This window comes from Anomalospiza imberbis, chromosome 8 (genome assembly GCF_031753505.1).
Source record: "Anomalospiza imberbis isolate Cuckoo-Finch-1a 21T00152 chromosome 8, ASM3175350v1, whole genome shotgun sequence".
NCBI lineage: Eukaryota > Metazoa > Chordata > Aves > Passeriformes > Viduidae > Anomalospiza > Anomalospiza imberbis.
Window position 1 is genome coordinate 10,752,770 of NC_089688.1, and position 17,799 is coordinate 10,770,568.

The 17,799-nt window shown below is 37.7% G+C and overlaps 1 long non-coding RNA gene across 6 annotated transcripts in view; it reads right to left on the reverse strand.

Annotated features, from left to right (window-relative positions):
* Nucleotides 1–17,799, reverse strand: part of LOC137477925 (uncharacterized) — a 220,328-nt gene that overhangs the window by 21,647 nt on the left and 180,882 nt on the right. For 2 of the 6 annotated variants that reach the window (XR_011001279.1, XR_011001278.1), the window contains exon 3: nucleotides 4,899–4,968. The exons of the other annotated variants lie outside the window; for them this stretch is intronic. This is a non-coding gene — a long non-coding RNA (uncharacterized lncRNA). The remainder of the gene's footprint in view (nucleotides 1–4,898; nucleotides 4,969–17,799) is intronic. 6 annotated transcript variants of the gene reach the window in all.

Genomic DNA, 17,799 nt, shown 5'->3' on the forward strand with positions numbered 1-17,799 from the left:
GACATTCTTGCTCTGCCTCATTCAAACCTGCAGTCTGTTTCTTTTCCTTGTAATCTTAAATTCCTGTTTGCAATCCTGGTTTCTTACAAGAAGTGAAAAATCAGTGCTGTTGTTGTGACACACTGGGCTGAGGAGAATGGGAAGGCTTCAGAGAATCCATTCTACTTTGCCATATGAACAGTTAGAAAGGTTTAGACACACCTAACACCACAAATAATGTCCCATTTGGAGAGGGGAAACTAATAAACCTTACCTAATGAATTCCAGATCAGCAAGGCTGCTTGAATTCACCTTTCAGCACAAAAAGATGGAAGTCAAGACAGTAAGATGGACATGGGAGCACCTTTAAGAAAATCAGGGCAGATTTCCTGAAAAGCTTTTTTTTTTTTGAAGCCTGGAACAAATCTCAGCCAAATTTTGAGCACCCTGGAGCCAACCTGCAGCCTAGGATTGAAAAAGCACAGTACTGTAGAATTAGGTAAACTACTACTAGGAAAGGTTTCTCTGAGGAAGTAAAAGCATCATCAGAATGCAATTTTTTTTCTGTACAGCTCCCATACACTTGATCCATATTATAAGAAGCCACAAGAACAAGGTCAGAGTTTAAGGCAAACAGATGTAAACTTTTGAATTATAAATTTCTTAGCATGTTCCAGTTTTGCTGTACTCCTGCAAGATAATCTTTCAGCCTACAATAAGGTTTAGACTTTCCTTTAAGCTTCATTACCCTCTTAAAAATAGTCTGCAGATCTGGAAGGAAACTGCACTTTAAGATCAAAAATGCCACTAAGGGAATTTAACGAACTCTTGTCTCCTGAGAAGGTAACAAAGCAACTCAAAGCAAAAACATGAAGAGAAGGATTTGGTCTTAGAATTGAAAAGAGGACTCAATTGGGGTACTTTGTAGTGTGGCTCAACAGGGCAGAGATTTCACCTTGTGCACACAAAATTTTGCAGAACACTAACCAGTAAGGAACTTCTAAATGGGTGCCAACCTCCTAAACAGGGCAACATTGATTACTCATGTACACAATATAACTGGCATATAAGACATAAGCCACCCCCCCCCAACAGAACAGAAGTTAAATCCCTAATAACAAATCAGTTCAGAACATCTCTAATATGGCCTTGATTTTGCAAATCACCTCGTTCACATACCTAACTTTAAATCCGGAAATTAAAAAATTAAATTAACATATCAAAACCAGTGAGATCTTGACTTGCTGAAGCCCTTTGGTAGACTTAGGGCTTTATTGTGATTTACACTGGCCTTTTCATTTTTGTTTTTCATAAATATATTTAGTATCACTGTTAGGGAAAAATACCCCAAAACCCAAATCCACAAACCAGAAGAAATTTGCAGAAGAAATCTAGTGAGATCTACCACATAGTTTGTAGATAAATGTTCTACCAGAATACATTCTGTATTTCTTGTCAAAATATGAAGTCAAGTTTTTCCACAGTAAATACTTTATCTATAAACAAATAGTTTGACATGTTTTGGAAAGAAACTCAATTTTTTAAAATTCTGCTTTTGTTAAAAAACAGATCACTGTTGGAGGTAAATCTTGCATAATTTCAACATCTGCTGTTACTGATAACTTTTGAAGGGCTTGTTTAACATCCTTGTTGCCAGTGTAGCATGACCTCCCTGTTTGTTCTGTGTTCAGATTGCTGTTTACTGGAACTAAAAGCTAAAAGTTAGAGCTAATATTCTAAATCTTCAAGGAAAGCTGGGCCTCCTCCACAAATTCTGGAGCTTTATTCCTTTTCAAATGAAAAGGGAATAAAGACTGTCCTTTTTAAACACCATGTCCACACACTACTCACTGACTTTACACAACTTGTTTTCTAAATCTATATGATGGCGGTAGTGTGCCACTCTTTAAAAATGAGAGAAAAAAAGACTTTTGTTACTCTGATCTTTCAGGTTACTCTTACATCTTTCAGGTTTGATTTTCCTTGTTGCCGTAGCAGCCATTTTAATTATTTTTACAAGTATAGAGACCAAAGCAGGGGCTTTCCAGGTATACCTTAAGCACTGTGGGGACAGCCCCCCTACACCAAGTTCTCCTGTTTATACACTACAACATTGCAGTTCATGGCTCTATCCACTCATACAGTCAAGTTCAATTTGATGTTCACCCTAAACTTCATCTTCCCCTCCATCAATTCTTTATTTCCATCTCCTAATCAGCACTCTCTGAGTTTATATTCATACATTTGATTAACTGCTCCCAAAGGGACCACTATGGCATTTACTCTTTTTCAGCCTCACTCTTCTGATTTGCCTACTACTCTCTACTTTTCTTTGTCCACCTCAAAATTAAATATGCTTCCCATTATTTGTGTCATCAGTATATTTCAGCAGATTCCCGTGGAAAACTGCATGACATTGGAATAAGACCCATCAAGCTGGAGTTAGAATTTTGCTTATCACAAACTTTCATATTTGAAGGTTTTTATTTAAGGTTTTCATTTTTGCTCTCAACCAAAGAGAATTCCTCTGTCAGAGGAAGCCAGACATAAAAATTTGGCTAACTTCTTTTATGTGCAAAAAGATTTGCATGGTCTCTTCCTTCTTCCCAAAGAAGAGGAAGCTCCTTTTTCCATTATGAAACCACAACTCATGAGAAATTATTCCCCATGAATAATACAGGACTATTAAAAACATCAAATGGCCACTTAAGAGGGCAGTATTTTTCCCAGAAGGATCCCTTTTCATAAGAGAAAACTGTTTACTTCCTTGTTACTGAAAGTACTTGTTTCTGTACACATTGTCCTAAATCTTCAACAATTCAGGATATACTGCAAATGTAAATAAGCTTATAGAGGGATCTTTGGTTTGTCAGTAATATTTACCCCAATTAGACATTGCTTTTTGTTTTTCAATAGCAAAGCTACCGGACTTTTCAATTAAAATTGATCCATCTCCTTCTGCCTATCTGCTGCTATTGCTTTTTTCCCTCCTGCCTACAGACAGGAAATGGATACAGTTACAGTTAATCATAATATCTTGCACCATTAGACAGATTACAGAGCATGCCAATTTAGTCAGTTTTACTACTCCCCTGTGAGTTACCCACCTCTATCATCCACAGCTAGCTGTACCTGAATTTTTCATGGCAGAAGTTTGAAATTCAGTAGCAAGCTGTATAGAACAGCATGTACTCTTCCCAGAATCAAGATTAAAGATGTTTTGATGCCTAAAATCTGCCTTGGAATGTTCTCAACATAAAGACACCAGCTAAGAGAATATGCAAACCATGTAAAACTCTACTGCTTGGCTCTGCCTGAGAAGGAAAGCAGAATTTTGTGATTATATGTCCATTTGACATATAATCTCTCAAAGAAGGAGCAATAGTAATCACAGAGGTGAAGCATATCCTACCATTTCCACCCAGTGCTCCCCCTTCCTACCTAAAGAGGACATGGGCTTCCTCATCAAACCTTAATGGCGCAGAAATTTCCCCAACTCCAGCAGTCCAGAGCACACTTTAATTTATTGCATTTAGGACTATAAACCCATGTTTTACTACTGAAATTAATTGCGCCTGACACTTCCATCACATTAACACACATTAGGCACCATGACCTTTGGATGATCAAGGAAGACCTAATTTAATAATTTAGAAACAGTGTGATGTCTGAGTAGGCCCCAAAGGGGAAAGAAAAGTGCTATGAAAAATGATCCTATTTCACTAGTGCGGATATTTGCTTACTAAACCCCCCCCGATGAACTTTGGCTGCTATTTTACCATTTTCTCTATGGGTCACACACAGCACTCCACATTTTCACAGTGCTGTATGTTCCTTCTGATGCTGGTCACGTAATCCTCCATCAAATATCCTCTGAATTCTTAGAGGAACAATGCACTTTTGCCTGCAAGACCATAAACTCAGAACAGAAGTTTTTTAAACAGCAGCTGGAATAGCAAACAGGCTAACAACTGCAATTAAACACAGGCAGCTATAATTCACTTCAGGCTTAAAATACAAATTTGGCATCTTTAAAGAAATAGTTTTGTACTAAACAGCTAAATCAAACGTGGTCATCAATTATAGATGATTGATTCTTATCAGTGTAACTCAATTTTCATGTGAAGGCAGATATAATTCAGTATGAATAGGCAAGCTGACAGAAAGCATGAGGGACTATGAGATGAGCAGAGAAGACAGACAATGTGTCCAATCCCATTCAATTTCAAAATCTTGAGGCCCCAAAAGGCATTATCCTACAGCAAATACTCATTTTCCACAGGGCACAGGGAGATAAAGGGTCAGAACATAAACTCATGGAGGTTTACACACAACATTTGAAGCAAAATGCTCTGCAGTATTAGAGTTTGAGCTATCTGCAAAAATAGATTGCCAGTGCCTTGCAACAGAAACTGGAAATCTACCTGCCTTCACTTCTACCTGCCACATTTATTTTTTAACAATTTCATTATTATTTCCTGATATACTGGCTTTTAAAACTTCTATATTCAAGCATTATTTAAAATGGAGTATGACAATTATAGTGTGGTAAACTCTTAATCGGTTTTTTACTGAAGATTTAACAAGCACCTAATAGAGTGCAGAATTTAATCTGAATGGCTAGCAAAAGAAAAAGAAAACAGCCACAAAATAATTTGCTGCAATAAAATTTAATACTTGAAAACATGTGTTAGATTAAATGGAAAATGAGGTCTTATTTATAAACCTGAGATCTGAGGCCACACAACTGTCATCAGATTGCATTGGCAAAATAGTTCTTCCTTGTTTCTTAATTCTGTTTAGCTTTTCTTTTTCATACCTGGACAATACTTTTTAAAAATCTCATCACAGCACAAATGTTAAGTGTCACTTGTACTCAACTAGTCAGCCCTTGGGGTCTGAGGAACTGCAGCTCTTACCTGTGGCCCAAGAGGGAAGAGCTCCTCTTGCCAAAAGAGCAGCTGGGTTGCATTGCTCCTGCCCTGCCTGCTGAGACCAGAATTTTAAACAGTGTAAATTGGTGCCTCAGCTCCTCCTACCACCAGCTCATTTTCACAGCTGTTAATTGCCAAGCAGACACCAAAAAGGAATCTTAGATCTGGAAGTGTGAGAGTAGTTTTCCTTTGTCTGAAATCAGTTCCTAACTCTTTTTTTCATGAGGATTTTAAATGCGAAATTAGTAAAGTCCTGAGCAAAATAATTTTCACAGTATATAACAAAGAGATCTTTTAGTGATTTATATGAAAACTAGTACAGGGGACCAACATTAAAAACAGTCTATTTTCTCCCTTTGCAGTGAAGGCAACACTTGTGGGCTGCAATAAGGAAAACAAGCTTCAAAAAAATCCATCTAAAAGGTAAGATTGCAGCTCCTCAGCTGGCATTGTCTGCTATTAATCCACTTCATCTGGGTTGGGACAAGAAGATGAAAATGCACAAACAGGTAAAACACAAGGTTAATTTAGCTTCTGACTACCTTAATGGAGTTAATGAACCACAAACATCTGGATAAATATATATAGCCTGCGAACAGTAACTTGCTGACACAAGATATAATTTACCATATAAAATGAGCAGCAACCACAGACAGATTAATTTTCTTTATTTTCGAAAGAATAAAGTTTCATTCTCAGGTACTAACAGCCATGTATTTGCTTTCTGCCACAGCTGCAACATCAAGGCTCCTCTAAAGCAATTAGCAAAGCGACAAGAAAGCACTCATATTCACTTTACAAGTAGTGGACAGCACTTGTGTCATTTTCACACCTTTGAGCAGAGTATCCCAGTTTTCCAATTTTCTTGTCTCTCCACACTATTTACAATTATGTCATGCTTCTCCCTCTTCAATGCAGCAATTTTGGTTTTGACACAGATTTACAGCCCTCGGCATTTAGAATACTTTCATGAGCAATTCCTGTGCTGGTTAGACTCAAATTCCATGCAATTTCCTTGTAAACAGGTCATCTTTGCACGTGGTGTTTACTGAAACAGAGTTGCTAAGAAATCTTTATCCCTAAGCAGTAGTGTGCAACACTATGAGGTGACCCAGGACACATTGCCTGTCATTCCGAGCCCACCACAGGCCTGGAGAGTGCACCATGCACCCACAGAGGGTTTATTTGTTACACATCATCGTGGACATGTCATGTCCATGCTCCGCCCATTTCCCTTCCCTCATTCTGCCTTTTCCTGACTGGGTAGGCACTATTGGACTATTTTTGCATACACTTATACTTTCTAGAAAGAAAACAAGTCTAAATTAAGATTTCTACTCTATGAAATTCTGTCTATTTTCTTTCATGCTATGTCCACGACCCCCCTGTTTTGAGACCCTCTAATATACAAAGGCTGCTGGGGAAGAAGCATGGATGTGCAGCATCCCTCCTTTGCACAGCATTTCCCATTTCTGTTCATATTAACTATTCCTGTTTTGACCCATCAGAGGGCAAGGGAAAGACTGCACTTAGTGACTTGCTTCTACAACTGCAGACACTGCAGCAGTTTATTTTTGTGCATCCACATCCTTGGCTTGCATGGTGAAACATGATACTGTGGAATGATATAAATACAGACAAAATAGCAATTTACTTCTGTTACAAAAGTTTAGTAAAGGATTTCATTTAAAAACCCATTCTTTTGTCCTTCTTTCCTGCTGTTCTGCTGGGAACATATCATCAATCAATATATATCAAAGTGAAGCATAAGGTTTCTCTGTGATACAAACTTCTGTTGTAGGCATCTTTTTTGGTGCCTCTGCTCAGTTTTTTCTAACTGATACCAAATAGGAAAGGTGACAAAAGCCTTATTCTCATCTTCGTTATTCATCCCACTAGAGGTGCTTCTATTAATTTTTGCATCTAGGAACTCATCTTTACTGATCAAAAATTCATAATTCAATCAGCTGTACTGAATTATGAGCTGTATCCCAACACACCTTGTGATGAGTTTCAGAAAGCACATTAACATGATAAAACCGAAGTCAAAGGGGATGCTCCACTTTCAGATGGTTAACTTGATTGTTTTCAATGTAACAATACAACAGTTAAATCCTTTCAAAAACGTAGCAAAATTCCAAAAGCACCTGATGTGGTTTAACAGGCAGCACTTGCTGTTATATCACTGGCGTTGATTAGTGAAAGCACAGCAGCTGTCCCAGTGTCTGCTCCACTGTCTGCTTCTCTTTTGGGTTTAGATCTTCCCAATGTGGGGCCTTTCCTTTGTCAGAGGGGAAATGATAAGACAGGGTGCACAGTTTGAATCTGTGCAAAGTGCCCTTTGCTGCACAAGCACTCCCTGCCCCTGGATACCAAGGGATTACAAAATGTGTTGCTAAAATTACGGGGCTTGCCAAGACCAAAACAAAATTTTCATATATTTCATTGAAAAGTCTTTTTGTCTTAGGCAGAAATTATCAATATATAGCCATTACTATTGGAGAGAAAAGAGGAAATAATTTATAACCTAAAATTTCAAGACCTGCCTCTGTCTCTTGAAGGGAAAATTTAATCTGTAATTTAGACAAGCCACTGAACAGAACAGAATCCTTCCTTGAAATTATTTTCATGTGCTCTAGTGCCTCACCTGCTTTTGATGTGGTAACTCAGCTGAAAAGTGCTGACTATCCATCTAGAGAGCAATAAAAGAAAGTTTGATTCTGCATATGTTATACATAACAATTTGAAGAGAAGAGCAAAACTGAGTGTGACATTTTGGACCATTTTGTATATTTGCAATAGCAGACAAAAATATCTCAAGGAAATTCTTATATATAAAATTGTGCAACATGAATTCTGGCTACATTCACCAAACACTGATTAACTGGGTTCTAAAAATGCTGGTATCAAGCACTTGGGGGAGGAATCAGGGAGAGGGAGAAAAGTGTAGGGGATCAGAAAGGAAGGGCAAGAAACTTTGGAAGCAAAACCGTTTCCATAAATTCATCATTTTGGATTATTCCTTAAGATTTAATACAGCTAAAAATAGACCAGAAAGCAATTCTGTCCTGCAGTACTACACAGCTCTTACAACACAAAGGCACCCTGTCTTGAAAAGATGCCAGCCAGCACAAAGCCCTGAAAAGCCACATAAAACCAAACATGAGCAGCGCTATGCCTTTCATCCATTCCTCTCATAAACACTTTTGTCTTCCAGGAGTACTGGCAAGACAGTTTCTGCAAGACAGTGAACCTTGACTACATCAAGTGTTTTCAGAAATTCCTTACCACTGGTATATACAGATTTAAATTTATTTCACATTGCAATCTTGTGATATGGGTAATAATGAAAATTCTACATAGAGCATTAAGATTAGACTCTGGAGATTTGGAAACAAAAAAAAAAGCTGTTTAATTTTCCAACCTCACTTCTTCAGAATTTTCATATGGCAAAAATTTATACACAGCTGTCTTGGAACAAAGAAATGTTGCAAATTTTCATGTCATCTATTGTAATAATATAGAAAAATAAAAAAAGTGGCATTCATGCAAATTTTTTCATTTTCCTCCCAACTCTGAAAAGCATCTCCAGAAGATAAAAGCATTATGCTTGTCCTTCTTGGGAAACAGGAATAAAGAAGGGTCAGTCATGAAACAAGTATAAGCCCTTATGGTTTCCTTGATTTCAGCATGCAGGATCAGGGCTGTTGGATGTCTGTAGACAGGAGGGATTCCTCCCATCTTGGGAAAAATTTCTTTATCAAATAAAACCTGAGGCTGAAGAAATTATCTTACCCATAAGAGAAATCCCATGGGATTTCCTGCTCTGGATTCCTTGGTGTCTTATCGACACACAACACCAGTTCTAATCAAATATGGAGTCACTAAATAGTGAGGTTTTTATTGAGTGAGGTGGAAAATCAGAAAGTTCAGCAGCTTGAGGCAGAGCCAAGGCTTGCCATGATTGGAAAAAGTTGCCTAAGAAACCATCATGACCAGTTTTTGGAGACACTTGTTTGAAACAGTTTTTCATTGGAGGCTCCTGGGCCTCCCAAACAACTTCATATCAGATATAGTCACACAGAAAACATCTGAATTTCACAGAAGAGATAATGCTTTGTCTAAATATAAAATCATATTGAAGACAAGAAAGCCCTTTTTCCAGAATGAAAGCAATGCAGGTGCATGAAATATGCTGTCAAGGAAATACAGTATGCCACAAACCACCAGAGCTGCACTGTGTATACTAGAAGTCAAAAAGAGTACATGACAAAATTTAGATTCCAGTGTGAAATTCTTGAATCTAAGTCAGATGTACACCTAGCTCCTCCCCCTTTCTTACTACCCTGTACAGATCCTCCCCTGTCCTGTCTCACTTTTTTCCTGTCTTTGATTTTTTAATGTATTTGATTCAATTTGCAAAAGAATTCCAAAGACTCGTTTTAAACAATTACACTTCCTCTTTCGATGCTACTAGTTTTTTGGTAGCTTTCCAAGATGTTATTTCCAAGTGTTCTAGTCATGTATCAGAGAGAAATGAAAGGAAAACAAAATAGAGGAAAGAGGTTTTCTTTTAACAGATGTTTGGAATGACAGACAAATGCTGGTGAAGATAAAGCAAGGCTGAACAGGGAGAGGAAAGATCAGGGAGAGGGAAGACTCTTCCTGGGAAATATCTGAGAGTGGTGGCAAGGGCCACCACCAAAGCCAGCCCAGCATGAACATGGACAGGTTTTCCCCACTTAAGTATTTTAAAGTAATGCTTTGCTGCAGAACTGCTCTTATACAAACATACTCATGTAATCCTGTTTATCTTGGGTACCCTCAGGAGCCTGAAGCTCACAATAATTTTCTGAAAGTTTCTGCAGTTTCTCAAGTGGCTTTTATCACCAACCACATGCCTGAACTATTGTCCCTTCAGAGACAAACTGGTTTTGAGCTGGATCTGCTGCACTTCAGTCACTGCATCCTGGACCAGCCCCAAGAAACCTCCCTGTGCAGAGCATGTGGAACACTTCAGGGCTCTCTGTCAACTCACACAGCTTTGCTCTCACAAGCTGCTTCACTGGACTAAGCCATGTGCTAGAACTGTAAATATTTCCACTGAAATAGATCTGTTAAAAAAGTCCTACAAATTAAAGGAAAGTTAAAGGAGTTCATATCAAATCAACTTCATTATCTTCCAAGTCCTTCAGCAACTGAAAGATAAGGAACCAGAGAGTGACATCTGCATACACCAGAAACATAAAAAATACACCAAAATAAGAACTAAGGACCTAAGAACTAATACACCAAAATAAGAACTTTACCTGTTGCCTTTTTTTTTTTTTTTGGGGGGGGGGTTGTTTGTTTGTTTTCTTTTTAAAATTTTAACAGAAATTGTCAGTTTGTTGAAATCTTGAACTTCTAATAAGGCATGAATTTGGAAGGGAAAAAAAGGCTTTCATCGGAGAAACTTCTCAGGACTCAGCTCCTGGGAGTTTGCACTGCAGTTTGCTGAACTGCTTTCATGTTCCAAGTATTTCTCAAGCTGGAACTCCTAGATTTCACTAAGAAACTTACAGGCTTTATTCTGGGAAAATTTGATACTCTGAAGACATCTGGAAATACAAAATCTTCTCTGACTCAGAAATGTTGGTCCATTTATGATTCCCAGAATATTTTGAGAAAATTTTTCTTCATGTTAGCTCTCATACCATTTGAACAGTTTCATTTCTGCCATGAAATTAAAGAATCTATTTGTTCAGTTAAACTAATTAAAAGCCTAAAATGAAAAATACTGAAGGCCTTAGCAGTCTTAAAATCCCTGACATGAATTTATGCTGAACCAAAGCATATAAGCTCTTCAAAATTTGGCTAGTTATTACTATTATGGAAGACTTGCAAAACAAATATGTAGGAACAATTCCTAAAAGTTTATTCCATGTTCCACACCACCAAGAAAACAAGAACACCACCAGAAAAACTACAACCTTGAAAAGCCTGAAGGCTGAAAAAGTTAATAAATATCCCATTTAGAAATAAATACCTACCAAGGAGCTCACATAATGACCATGTTTAAAAGGATGTGATTGACCTTGTTCAGTACTAAAAGTTTTGCAAAACCAGACCCCAAAGATGTTTCTGCTCTGAGGAAGGTCAGCAGTGTTTATGAAGTGTGCTATATTTTGGTATTGGCATAAAATGCATTATTGGACTTGAAGATGTTTTAAGGGAAATTCAGCTCATGGCACAGAGTCCAGGCTTAAAGTATTACTAATTGTCATGGGAAGGCCTTTTATGAGATAAACAGCCATTTGAATTTTTTTTTTTCTTGGCTGGAATACACACCCTCTGGTTTCCTTTGCTTTCCATTTCACATACGTGGCTTTGTTTGCTTTGGTGCTGCATATAATAAGAATTTCCCAGTTTGCTTCCTAGTGTAGTCAAGAGCATCAGCAGCCCAAGTGACAGAGAAGACAGCTCACACACACTACCACACTCTCAAAACTAAGCAAGAAAAAAAAAAAAAAAAAAAAACCACAACCATCAAGTTTTGTGGGACATTGTTTTTAGACACTCTGAACTGCTCCTGATACTTTAATGGAAAATTGTGGCAATCTGCTTTGACTAGAATCTGCTATTCAGATTTTGCCTGACAAAGTCTGAAACCCAGAGGTGCATGCAGTGTGCTCAGGAGAAGACCCTGCTCTTATCAGAGCCACAGCAGAGTGCAGGTCCCTGTGTGCCCTGTACAGATGTGTCAGCCCTGCCTGTGAGCAGCAAGCCTGTGCTTTCCTGTCAGGATCAAATTTACTTCTGGGCTCTTTGGCAAGCCCTGAGAAAGCCTTACCGTGTTTTACAGAACCGTATCTTTTCATGCTCCACATTAAGAAAAACGATTTAGAAAGTAGCTCTAACCACAGAGCCTTGAAAATGTTTAGAAGCTGCCAGTTCATTGCATGAATTCCCTGCCATCCAAGGAGCAGTGCACAGCTCTCTCCTGCTCAGTGCCTCAGCAGCTTGTCCCAAGCACAGTGAGAGAAGAGAGGCTGATCCACATGGGGCTGCAGGAGCAGCGTGGGCATGCACCAGACTGCACACAGGAGTTTGTGCCCACGAGGAAAACATGAGCAAAAGCACACATATCTGTGGCTTTTCAATCAGAAAATGATCAGTTTATTTGCTATGAAGAAACCTGAAGGAACAAAGAATATCAAGCTCAGTTTTGAAACAGGAAAAAGGAATGTCAAGACATAAATTAAAATCTGTATTACTGGCAATTACCCACCAAGAGAAAAATCCCTGAGGCTTCCCTTTGGTGTTAATGTAACTATTAAAATTATTCATTGTTCTTTTCATATACAGCATGTTTTCTTTTGTACTTTTCTTCAAGAGAGTCACTGAGATAATTACTTAATTACATAAGCATGAACTTTAAATTCATAAGGGCTCTATTCTTGTAATGCTAATGTGAGAGATAATCTCCATTCTTTTGTCATAATATGTCAGTATTTACTTACAAGTAGCTATTTTTTAATCAATTAATTAATTGTATTTTAATCTGTCACATCATTGGCTTGCACTGGTTAATAAAATTCCCCATCACAGATCAACTAGTAACAGAGCTCAAATGAGGAATCACAGCAACAAAACTTAATCCATCTGTATATTCAGCAAAGCTAGAAATGTTATTAATGTAATCATAAGCAGAAAGTAAAATCCTAGAAAGGACTGCATTATAGTCACTCACTTGAAGAAATTCCATTTATTCAAACAGACTCAAAAAAATCCGGTTGTTATCTTTGATGGGAAAAAATTTACATTTTCGCCAGTAAAGCAGTTTGCAAAATAAAATTAAATTTTAACATTGCTAAAATTTTGAACATTTACCAGATAAAGGACTTTTCCTAATACTTATTCATGTAAGACCAATCCAATTAAAATTTTAAATAAAACCCAATTGCTGCAATGTGATTGATTTGGACTATGAAGTTCTTCAAAAGATGCACAGCAGGACGGCAGAAAATGTGCACCATCTTTACTGCAACATTTTGCACAATAAAAACAAGTCTGCTTTCCCCTCCATATCTATCCCGAGTAATGGTTGTCTCAATCCAAACAGCACACCACAAACACCTCTGTGTCTCAGTGAGGTTCATCAGTATGCACCATCTTATTACCCTACAAATCCAGCAAGCACAGAATGCATCACCAAACTGCAGTACATTGCAAGCCTAGTAATTGAATGTCTACTTAGAGGAGATTTACTTTGTCCTAATATATCCTGGTAATGGGACAGAGAAGAGTCAAATAAGGGCAGGTTAGAACAGAATGATCTTTGAATTCAGTAATAAGGTCCCTGGTTTTTACATGCACACTCCAGAAGCTGTCTTTAGTTCACTGACAGACAATGTGGCTGGATGGCAAAGATGGTACAATTACCAGCTGCAAATCATCCAACCTCAAAAGAGGGTTCTTTTCAGTTTATTCAACTCTGCAGAATGATGGTGGCTACCAACACAACCAGGTCACACCCGATGGGCTCTTCCATCTCACGCCCCCTCTGACAAGTTGTTTTGAGAGTGAATATTACTTATTTATTGCAGTTTGATTGCTACAGCACCAAGCCAATCCAACCAGCACCAGGCTGCTCTTCCTGCTCTTGAAATACTAACTGATGAGATGCAGACATTTCACTAACTTCAGTAACTCTGTTAGATATCCTATATTTTATATCTCTTGCTTTATTAAAGTTGCACAACCGAGATAAAAGTAACTGCAAGGCAACATCAGCTTCATTTAAAAGTGGGAGTAGTGATAAGGAAAAGCATGTTCCAAGGAAAAACTAGAGAATGCCCAGAGCAAAGCTAACAGGTGCTAAGAAGGAATGACAAGAAAACCCTAAAGTTTCATAATTGTAGATTATTTTCAAGATGTCTGATGATATCTGTGTGAGAGATTTTTTGTCATACTCTCTGATAAAAAAAAAAAAAAAATTTAAGGCGGATCATCCCCTTTATCCTGAGGTAACGGAAACACTCGGAGAGGAGAGGGAAGGGGAAAAAAGCAAACCCTGAAGTGTTGCAACACTGGCAAATATTACACTAACAAAAATAATACACAATTTGTTGCCAGCGAAAGAGCACTATCTTCTCAAACTTCACTTCCTTTCTTTTTTTTTTCTTTTTTTTTCAGGGTGAGATATTTATGAGGCAATAAGAAAAATGTGCAAATCAGACAGGCATGGAATGACATATTAACATCTAGATACATGGAGTAGGTTGAGAAGAAGAGATTTAGTGGTGGAACTCACTGGCAGCAAAAGACGGCCAAAAAAATAGAAGCAAACCAATCAGGGGAAAATATTTAAATAGACCTTATTTGCAAAATCAGGCCTTGAGTCATGGATCCCAATCCAACACAGGCAGTACTGGAATGCTGTCTTGAAAAGAGGTTTTCTTCAAAATATGTTGTGCAAAAACAGCCCTTTTCATGTCTTCCACCCTTATTTCCAGAGGTGGCAGTGCACATAGCATTTCCCAGTGACACTACTGACCTGGCAGCAACGTCATGCTAGTAAATGCAAGGTCACCAAATTACTTCCCTGTACAGAGAAGAAGTGAAGAAAGATAAAATGTAGATTTGAACAGGCATAAAAAATTGGCGAGGATGAATGGATTAAGCAAGAACAGAATATGTTCTCTGCTCCATTAAAGCACACCAATCCATAGATGATTATTTTAAGCTGAAATATTCAAATAGCAGTTGGAAGCCATGGTAATATCAAGATTTTAGTATCAGCTACTGATTAAATTTCAGGAATATTGCACTATTTAGAAAGACTGGAAGATCTAACAATCAAAAGAGACAATGCTTCAATTCTTCTCACCCTAGCAGTCCAAGGGCAACTGATTTTATCATGGGAAGGAGGAATGTGACAATATGCCCTGAGGGAATGGTCCAAGATAGAACAGCATATTTATTTCAGAATCATATGAGCTAAAGAGGAACAGAAGATAGGATATTTTACCTTAAACAGATAACTACAAATTAGTGAACTGAATTTAATGTAGCTTAAAGTGCTGTTAGAGTTACAAAGATAAAGCCACCATAGAGTGATGTATTCTGTATTTCTGATCTCCCCAGGATAGAAGTCAGACACAAGCATACATATATGTTGATTTTTCGTATTCAAACACTGGCTCAGTATTGGAGCAGAATGCCAAAATGGATTATAATTTCTTTCAGTATCAATAGCAGCGTCTGAAAACCAAATTATTGTTCTAAGTTTTAACTCTCCAGAAAAGCTGCCCTTAGTGTGTACCTTGCTGTTGCAATGGTATATTCTGCTGGCAGCAAACTGCCACAGCATTACTAAGCATGTAATTTGAAGCCATTACAGTTCATCAAGCCTTGTATTGAAACATTATTAACACCTGAACAGGTAAATTGTTAATACCAAGGCCTCTCTAGTTCACCTAACTCAAGGTCTGTTTATGCAGGGCTGGCAGTCATACATTTCATTTTAATGACCATTAGGGTGGATAATAATAATAGACTGAGGGGACAAGCACACAAGCTGAATTCACAGGCATTCAGGAGGATTCTCCCCTTTCAAGATGAAAAAAGATGAAAAGATTCATCTTTTCTCTCACAATGCCTGTACCTAATGATAAGAAAAACATTCCATCTTTCATCAGGCCACAGAGCAAAATTTTTTTTTGAGTTCTTATGGCAAACCTTAAAAATGCAGTTCTCCTTTTAAGAGTAATGCTTCTGCTGTGTGGACTATTTTAAAACACTACATTCTTGAAAATAAGTTTGCTGCTTGTTACAATAGTCCAGATTTAGTGAACTACCAGACCTCATCCTTTTACACCATAACTGCTTGTAAGTGCTCAGAAGACATAAAGCAGTGAAAATCTGGTACATAAAATGTTCTATTTGTATCTGATGGGATGTTATTTAATTACTAGAAATATAAGAGAATTATGATTAAATTAGAAAATTCTTCAGGGTGGGACTATCATATCATAGGGGAGATCATGTTTTACATCACAGTAAATCAGGATGTATTCTGTCATTTTGAATTAAAATTGATAATCCTTTTATTAATTCCTATATTTCTCATACCTCCAAGAATTATTGCTGGTGTATCAATCTAGAAGTTTTATTAAGGGTGAAAGTGTGTGAATATTATAAATCTGAAATCTGTTTTTTATTTCCAAAACATAATTAACTCGTTCCCCTGCTAAAAAATTTATCAGAGAACTGCATGTAGGGAAAATAAATTATACTGATAAAAAACAGATTCTTCTTTCATATCATATCAGTGTACAAAGCAGTTTCATTTCAATACATTTCAGTCAGCAACAAACTCCTCTCTAAATTTTTATAAAGCTCCTTTAAAATTTGTTAGTATTTACAGGGTGGGGGGTGGGGGGTAGGGGAAGCCCTCCATAGATGAGGCATTACTTCTTCCTTACAAAATTGTGAAAGGCAAGGTAAACCACTATTGTTCCATGTCTGACTTCACTATTCCAATTCTTTTCTGTCTCCTAAGTGGTCACAGTCCTGGTCTACTGATCAGGAAGGGGTTTATTGCAGTTATTTGCTTTGGCCTGCATCCTTGGGCACAACGTCTCCATCATCACATTAATGTATGTGTAGATTTCATTGCAGAAGAGATAATGCAAAAAACATAGAGCAATCTAGATGGTTAATGACTTCTCCTTAATATGCAGGCTGTGCATCTCTAGTGACAAACACTGATAATTCACTTTGGAGAAATGTGACAAGGTGTAGGGTGATTTAAGTCCAGTACAACAACACAAATTGTCCTTGCTGTTAATCATCCAGCATCCTAATGCCTTACCCATTTTCACACCGGTATTCCAGTGAGATTGGCTGCAGGCAACCAACATTTGCAGTCAGCTCAAATATCCTTCCCACTGCTACAAATCTGTCTGAACACCCTCAACAAGAGATGTGCCTCCTCTTATTAAAATATTTCAGCATTTCATTGATCTGATGTTTTAGATCATGAGGAACAAAACCATGATGGACCAGAATATCACTAAAGCAAACTCCACAGCGAGTTTTTCTGCCTAGTGTTTCAAGGAAAATGTTCACAGCAAAACTAGCTTTCAACACCACTGACCATCTTTTGTTTTGAAGTGTTAACTGAACAGACTTTTTAAAAATTAACACAGATTATCACTAATCTCAAAAGACCCTCCACAGTAAAATTACAACAGCTAGAGGTGTAAAACCAGCCTGCCACTTTAAATTCAGACCAGACTCCCTCCCTTTTCACAGGAACTTCACTTAGTACAAAAAAATAACCAGACACATCTATTTTGAAAAACCAGTTTGAGTCTCTGCAAGGAGCAAAGAAAATGCAGCACTTTCTGAAAACTTAGTTTTTTAAAACATTCATTTCTATGACACGTGATATGAAAGCAATCATGTTCACTGAACACCTTTTTAATTCTTGCCCTAGAACCTACAAAGACTCAGTACCATGAAAATTCTTCTGCAGTCACAATCCAAACTAAAATCCTGGTAGTACAAGGGATGTTTACAGCCTGCAGGACCATCTGTGCTGAGATGATGAAGCTACTGCCTTGGTCAGTTTGCTCTGGTGGAGTCTGGTCCAATGCCTAGTGAAGGCCATGTCTGTTGGCAGGACTTTACTCAGCAATATACAGGGGACTTCCCAAGATGTGCACAGCATCCCACTGAAAACTGCAAAGCTTAGTCCTGCTGGATTCAGGTCTTCTATCTCAGAGCTCAGCAACATAAACAAGACCATGTAGGAGGGTCTTGTAATTGAATATTGTTCTTGAATAAATGCACATTATTTCATTTCCATTACCACAGACCTTATATTTTTTATGAGGTA